The sequence below is a fragment of the Macaca mulatta genome, chromosome 10 (genome assembly GCF_049350105.2).
Source record: "Macaca mulatta isolate MMU2019108-1 chromosome 10, T2T-MMU8v2.0, whole genome shotgun sequence".
Lineage (NCBI taxonomy): Eukaryota > Metazoa > Chordata > Mammalia > Primates > Cercopithecidae > Macaca > Macaca mulatta.
This window is the reverse complement of record NC_133415.1, coordinates 37,715,001-37,722,500: the sequence shown is the minus strand read 5'-3', so window position 1 is coordinate 37,722,500 and position 7,500 is coordinate 37,715,001.

Below are 7,500 nucleotides of genomic sequence, written 5' to 3'. Positions count from 1 at the left end.
GGACGCCTGGGGAAGGGAGGGGGCCTGCGGCGCGAGAAGAAACCTGCGGCAACCTGGAGCGTTTGCGGTCAGGGCAGGGGCCCGGCCGGCGCGCGTGCGCACAGCCCCCAAGGCCCCCCGCCGTCCACCCACCTCCTTTCTGTGAGGCAAGGCGCCTCCAGTTAACCCACACACGACCGATCGGAGGCAGAACGGCAGCCCCTCGGCGGCCGGCCGGCGCACGCGTGGCCGGCCCGAGCCCACCGCCACCGCTCACACGGCCCGCGCTCCCCCGCCAGAGGGGAGCACGGGACGTGCGCTCGCCAGACCAGGCGGCGCCCTTCCCCGCGTGGGAGGGGCGCGTCTCACTCAACCGCCTCGACCCGCACAGCCAACGAGCTCCCTCAGGACCCACGCGCGGACACCATGGCGGCGACCGGAGGAGGGGGCGCTGGGGGCGGGAGCGACACACCACCGCTCGGCCTCGGGCACCTGAGAGACAGCCCGGGGCGCTCCAGGAGCACCGCAAAGGCCCAGGCGGAGCCAGCGCTCGTGCAATACCCGAGAGGGCAGCACGGCGGGCCAGCGGGACAGCACCCCCACCGCCGCGGAGGGGGGCGGCCCACGAGGCGACGACCACAAGAGGCGAAAGCGAGGAGTGCCTGCTGCGTCAGAGGACCCCCGCTGACCCACGCCGGACGCCACGAGGCAGACGGCGGGGTCGGGACAGCGAGGTCGGGCCGGGTTCCGCACCCCAGTGCCTCCCAACGCACCGCCCGCAGGCGGGGATGGGAGACGGGGGAAACCCCGCGGGCGGGACGAGAAGAACGGGTCTCATTCACCACGAATGCCCGCCCCTCGCCCGTCGCGGCTCGGTCCCGGCCCGGGAGAGCGTGACATCACCACATCGATCAGGGAAAGCATCCCCGGAGCAGGGTCGGCCAGCCAGCCACAGCCTCCCCAGAGGCCAGCGAGCAGATCAGCCTGGCCATCCCCAGCTCCAGGACAGGGGCGGCAGACAACCCGGCAGAGACGAGGAATGCCTGACACGCACGGCACGGAGCCAGCGGGAGTGGGGTTGTCTCGGCCGCCCCAGGTGCCCGCAGCGGGGAGCGCACGGTGGCAGGGTAAGCCCGCGCCACCTTCCCCGCCGCCCCCAGGTGGGTCAGAGACCCGGACCCAAGGCGGCACCGGGAGCTGGGACGCTCGGATGCATGAGAGACCGGGCACACGGGCCCCAGCAGGCGGCTCAAGCACGAGCAGGGCCGGCTAGCCGGGTCACCGGGAGGCCGAAGACCCGCGACGCATCCAAGAGACCCAACCTCTCCAGCGACAGGTCGCCAGAGGACAGCGTGTCAGCAATAACCCGGTGGCCCAAAATGCCGGCTCGGAGTGAAACATATACCTCCCCAGGAGACAGGAGGTCGAGTCACCGACCACGCCGCCGGCCCAGGGAACCCGCGACACGGGCATCTGTCCCCAAAATCGCCACCATCGCAGCCAGACACGGAGCACCCAGGGCCCTCTGGTCGACCCCAGGACACACGCCGGAGCAGCGCCGGGCCAGGGACGTCCTCCCGGCCACCCGTGCCACGCAGGGGCCGGCCCGAGTCTCCAGAGCGAGACTCGGAAGCGTTTCCGGCCGTCCCCTCGTACGACCGGGACACACGAGGGACCGAAGGCCGGCCAGGTGTGACCTCTCGGGCCGCACGCGCGCTCAGGGAGCGCTCTCCGACTCCCCACGGGGACTTGCAAACAACAGGTCACGGCAGAGGGACCGCTCCCCGGCACCCGGGGGACGAGGCAGGACGGTCCCCGGCTCCCCACGGGGACTTGCAGAAAAAATTCGGCCGCTGCCTCAGACGGCCAGGATGCGCGCGGGCCCGCGACCGGGCCGGGAAGGGTGTCCCCAGCCTCCCACCCCAAGCCCGGTGGGTCCCCGCGGGTCGCGGGTCAGGCCTCGGGAGCCGCGGCGTGCTGGTCGACCAACCCCGGCAGCCCCACACCCGGCTCTGGCCCGAAAGCGCAGCGACAACCTCTCCCCACATAAGCCTGCACGCCTGAGCTCTGACTCACAAGTGACGCGCCAGAGCTCTGGCGCGACCGGGACAGCCCGGCTGACGACCGCGGTCTTTCCGGAGCTCTGCCTAGCTCACAGCGGGGACGGTCCCCTCCCTCGGCAGCTGCCACCGCAGCTCCGGAAGCCAAGGGAACGATATAAAAGCGGCCGCCAGATGGAGTCCGACAACCGTCGCGAACGTCACCAAGACAGATCCGGATGGCAGGCCGGCCCGCGGACCGCAAAACCGAAACCGTGAGTCGAGAGACGCTATCCCGAGGCCGAAAACGCAGCCCCTGTACCCCAACCCCACAGAAACGGTCCCCAAACCCTGTCTCTGCATGGACCGCGACACAGTCAGAAGACAACCCACGGCGTGTGGATGTTCGGAGAGGCATCTCGGTGGGAGAAACAACAAGCAAGGACTCGGTCGCGGGTCGTTGAGGACACAGGGAGACACAGAATGCGTAGGCTCTTCCTGAATCCAGACAGAGAAGGAGGGAGGGAGGGAGGGAGGGAGGGAGGGAGGGAGGGAGGAAAGGCAGGCAGGCAGGCAGGCAGGCAAACATAAAGAAGGAAACAGAGAAAGAAAGAAAGGAAGGAAAACCTAAAGGAGAGAAAGAAAGAAAAGAGAAGAAAAGAGAAGACAAATATTAATATAAGTATTTCCATTTGTATATAGGTATAACATATAAAACTACATTAAAATAGAAAAAAATTTATATGCATACACATGAATGAACAGATAAAAATGAATAAACAAAAAATAAGATAACATAACATAAGCAAATAGGCCAGGCGCGGTGGCTGACGCCTGTGATCCCAGCACTTTCAGAGGCTGGGGGAGAGAGAGAGAAAAAAAATGAAAGAAAGAAAGAAAGAAAGAAAGAAAGAAAGAAAGAAAGAAAGAAAGAAAGAAAGAAAGAGAGAGAGAGAGAGAGAGAGAGAAAGAAAGAAAGAAAGAAAGAAAGAAAGGAAGAAAGAAAGAAAGAGAGAGAGAAAGAAAGACAGAAAGAAAGAAAGAAGAAAGAGAGAGAGAGAGGGAGAAAGACAGCGAGAAAGAAAGACGAGAGAAGAAAGAAAAAAAAAGAAAGAGGAAAGACAGGAAGAAAGACAAAGCAAGAAAGCAAGAAAACAAGACAGCAAGAAAGCACGACAGAAAGAGAGAAAGAGACAGAAAGAAAAAGCAAGAAAGCAGCAGAGAGAGAGAGAGAGAGAGAGAGAGAGAGAGAGAGAGAGGCGCGAGGCGAGGCGAGGCGAGGCGAGGCGAATCTACCTGCTTTCACTACATGTGGGGAGAATCAGGAAAGCCCCCACTAACAACAAGGCCTGAAGTGGAGCTGCCATCTGTGAAATCCGAGCAGAAGAGTCCACACGGGTTAAAGACACGAAGAAAGACAGGGAAACAACTGCTCAAAGAGAAGAACAATCTGGCCCAGCCAGGGTCTGTCTCCTGAAGTTGTGTGGGCAACGAGGGAGTGGGACGGAGGGAGGGAGTGGGACGGAGGGAGGGAGGGCCTCCGAGGCTCGTGTCAAACAATAAATGATAATAAAATAAAAGGAAGTTAAAAAAAAAAATTGCGCATCATTCGTAGCATCACTGACGCCTCGAAAGGCGAGAGGCATGTGTTTATGTCACTGTGGGACTGTTTTCTTTTTTCTTTTCTCTTTTTCTTCCCTCTCTTCCCGGAAACTCACTTTTTAATTATTTCATTTTCCTTTTCTTTTTTTTTTTTTAATTTTTAATTTTACTTTCATTTTTACTTTTATTTTTAATTGCTTGAGAGGTTGTCTCCCTCTCTCGCCCAGGCTGGTGTACAGTGGCGCGATCTCGGCTCACTGCAACCTCCGCCTCCCAGGTTCAAGTGATTCTCCTGCCTCAGCTCGGCCTCCCGAGTAGCTGAGATTACAGAGGCGCACGACCATGCCCGGCTAATTTTTGGTATTTTGACTAGAGACGGACGGGGTTTCACCATACTGGCCCTGCTCGTCTGACCACCTCGTGATCCAGCGATCCACCACCCTCGGCGTCCCAAAGTGCTGGGATGACAGGCTTGAGCCACCGCGCCGGGCCTAGTTATTCCTTTTATTTTATTTCTAATTTTTAATTGTACGTATGCACGTATGCATGTATGTATGTATGTATGTATGTATGTATGTATGCATGCATGCATGTATCTATCCTTTTCTTTTTTTTTGAGACGGACAGAGAGAGACAGTGAGAAACAGAGAGAGAGAGAGAGAGACAGACAGACAGACAGAGAGAGAGAGAGAGAAACAGACGGGGGGGGAGAGAGAGAGAGAGAGAGAGAGAGAGAGAGAGAGAGACCAACAGACAGAAGGACAGGCAGAGAAAGAGAGTAAGACAGAAGACAGACACAGGGAGAGAGACAAGCGGGGGGGGGGGGAGAGAGAGAGAGAGAGAGAGAGAGAGAGAGAGCTCCCAGACATCACGAAGCCGTTTCAATGACATATTCTCTCTGGTCTTTGTCTGGGGATATTCAGTTTTTCAACGTAGGCCTCAAGGGCTCCCAGATGTCCCTTTCGAATCTCTACAAAGAGAGTGTCTCCAACCTGCCTAATCAAAACAAAGGTGTAACCCTTTAGGATGAGTCCACACATCGCAAAGCAGTTTCTCAAATACATTCTTTCTAATTTTCATCTGGGAATATTAGGTGATTCACCATAGGCCTAAAGGGACTCCCAAAAATCCATTCAGAGAGACTGCCCAAAAAAAGTGTTTCTAACCTGATGAATCCAAAGAATGGTGTATCGCTAAGAGATCAATCTACGCATCACAAATCAATGTGACAGATAGCCTCTCTCTGGTTTTAATCTGTGGATAGTCTGCTTTCCAACGTAGGCCTCAATGGGTTTCCAAATGTCCCCTCACAGATTCTACGGAAAGCGTGTTTCCAACCTCCTGGTTCAAAAGAATTATCCGTTCGAGGTGAATCCACACGTCAAAAAGCAGTTTCACCAGCAGCAGTTTTTCTCCTTTTCCTCTGGGGATGTTCACTTTCACCAGGAGCCACAAAGGGCTCCCAAATGTCCCTTCGAAGATTCTGCAAAGAACTGCTTCCAATCGGCCGCGTGCAGCGGCTCACGCCTGTCATCCCAGCATTTTGGGAGGCAGAGGCGGGTGGATCACCTGAGGTCAGGAGTTCGAGACCAGCCTGGCCAAAACGGTGAAACCCCATCTCTACCAAGAACACAAAAAATTTGCCGGGCTTGGTAGCGGGTGCCTGTGATCCCAACTACTTGGGAGGCTGAGGCAGGAGAATCCCTTCAACTGGAAGGCAGAGGTTGCAGTGAGCCGAGATGGTGTCACTGCACTCCAGCCTGGGGGACAGAGTGAGAGTCTGTCTTAAAAAAAATAAAAACATTAAGAAAAAAATACTACTACTACAACAACAACAACAACAACAACAACAACAACAACAACAACAAAATGCTTCCAATCTGCTGAATCAACAGAAAGGTTTAACTCAGTAAGAGGAATCTACACATCGCTAAAAAGCAGTTTTACAGATAGCTTCTTGTTAGTTTTTATCTACAGTTTCCTGGTTTTCACCCTAGGCCTCGAATAGCTCCCAAATGTCCTTTTGCAGATTCTACAAAAGGGCCGCTTCCAACCTGGTATATCAAAAGAAAGGTTTCACTCTGTGAGATGAATCCACACACGACAAAGCAGTTTCAGAGACAGCTTCTTTCTAGTTTTTATTTGGGGATATTCGGTTTTTCACACTAGGCCTCAGTGGGCTCCCAAAGGTATACTCGCGGATTCTACAGAAAGAGTGCTTCAAACCTCCTCAATCAAAAATTAGTTGTAATTCGGTGCCATGAATCCACACATCACAAAGCGGTATCATAGAGAGCTTCTTTCTATTTCTCTGGTGGGGATACTCGGTTTTTCACAACAGGCCCCAGTGGGCTCCCAAATGTCCATTCTGCTTCCAAACTGCTGAATCCAAAGGCAGTTTTAACTCGGTATGATGAATCCACACGTCACAAAGCTGTTTCATGAAGACCTTCTCTCTCGTTTTTATCTGAAAACATAAGATTTTTTCACCATACGACACAAGGGTCTCCGAAATGTACACAGACAGATTCAACAAAAAAACCCTTCCAACCTGCTGAGTAAAAAGAAAGGTTTAACTCTGCGAGACGAATACACACACGACAAAGCAGCTTCACAGAGAATGGTGTTTTTTGTTTGTTTGTTTGCTTGCTTGCTTGCTTGCTTGCTTGCTTTTTGGTTTGTTTTCTTGGTTTTTTTTTTTTTTTTTTTTTTTTTTTTGGAGACGCACTTTCGCTCTTGTTGCTCAGACTGGAGCGCAATGGCGCCATCTCGCCTCACTGCGACCTCCGCCTCCCAGGTTCAAGCAATTCTCCTGCCTCCGTTTCCCTTCCCGAGTAGCTGGGATTACAGGCATGTGCCACCACGCCCGGCTAATTTTGTATTTTCAGTAGAGACGGGGTTTCTCCATGTGGGTCAGTCTGGTCTCGAACTGCCGACCTCAGGTGATCTGCCAGCCTCGGCCTCCCAAAGTGCTGGGATGACAGGCGTGAGCCACCGCGCCCGTACAATTGTATTGTATCGTATTGTATTGTATTTACATTGATTGATTGATTGATTGATGCTGCCTGATCAAAGGTCACTCAGGCCCAGTCGTCAAAGTGGCGATTTCCTAGGCAACAAGGAAGGGGGGAGCTTGGAGGTGGGGGCGGGGGCGGTGGAGAAGACACAGTTGCCCCAGGCTGTGCGCAGGCGGCCTGAGCTTCCTTCCTCTGTTGAGGCCTCCATTTTCAGAGTAACAGTGGCCGCTAGGTGATGCCCGACGTCTGCCAATGAGACTGTCAGCCCGGAATGAATTGGGATCGCCTGGAGGGGGAGGCGGGAGGGGGAAGGATGGAGGCCCCCACAGCACAGTGGGTCACCGCGCCCTTCCAGGCGATCCCCACAACTAATCGACCAGGGCCCCTGGGGGCACACAGCCTAAGACCCCAGCCATCGGATCATCTGGAACTTCTGTCCGAAGACGAGAGACGAGAGACCGACTGGAAATTCTCTCGGTCAAGGTCCAAACGTAAAAGAATCACTGACACAGACACCAGGACTAACTAAGACAATTTGTAAAAGTTTCCGTGTTTTGGGTGAATCCGCGTATTTCTGGATCACAAAATTACTGATTTTGAACATTGCGGTTTTTCCACTCCTTACGTGTACGGTCCTGTGATAGACAGACCAGGGGACTCCTCAGCTCAGAGTCCATGAGGCCAGAAGCTGACATCCTAAATTTCTATGTAGAATGAATTTCAGCAAGCCAGCCAAACACTCTGCCGTAAAACTGTCCGGAAGACAAGCGGTGGTGTTTCGGGGGCGGATTTGGGGGGGGGGGGGGAGCCGGGTGCGGTACGCTCACGCCTGTCATCCCCGCACTTTGGGAGGCCGAGGGCAG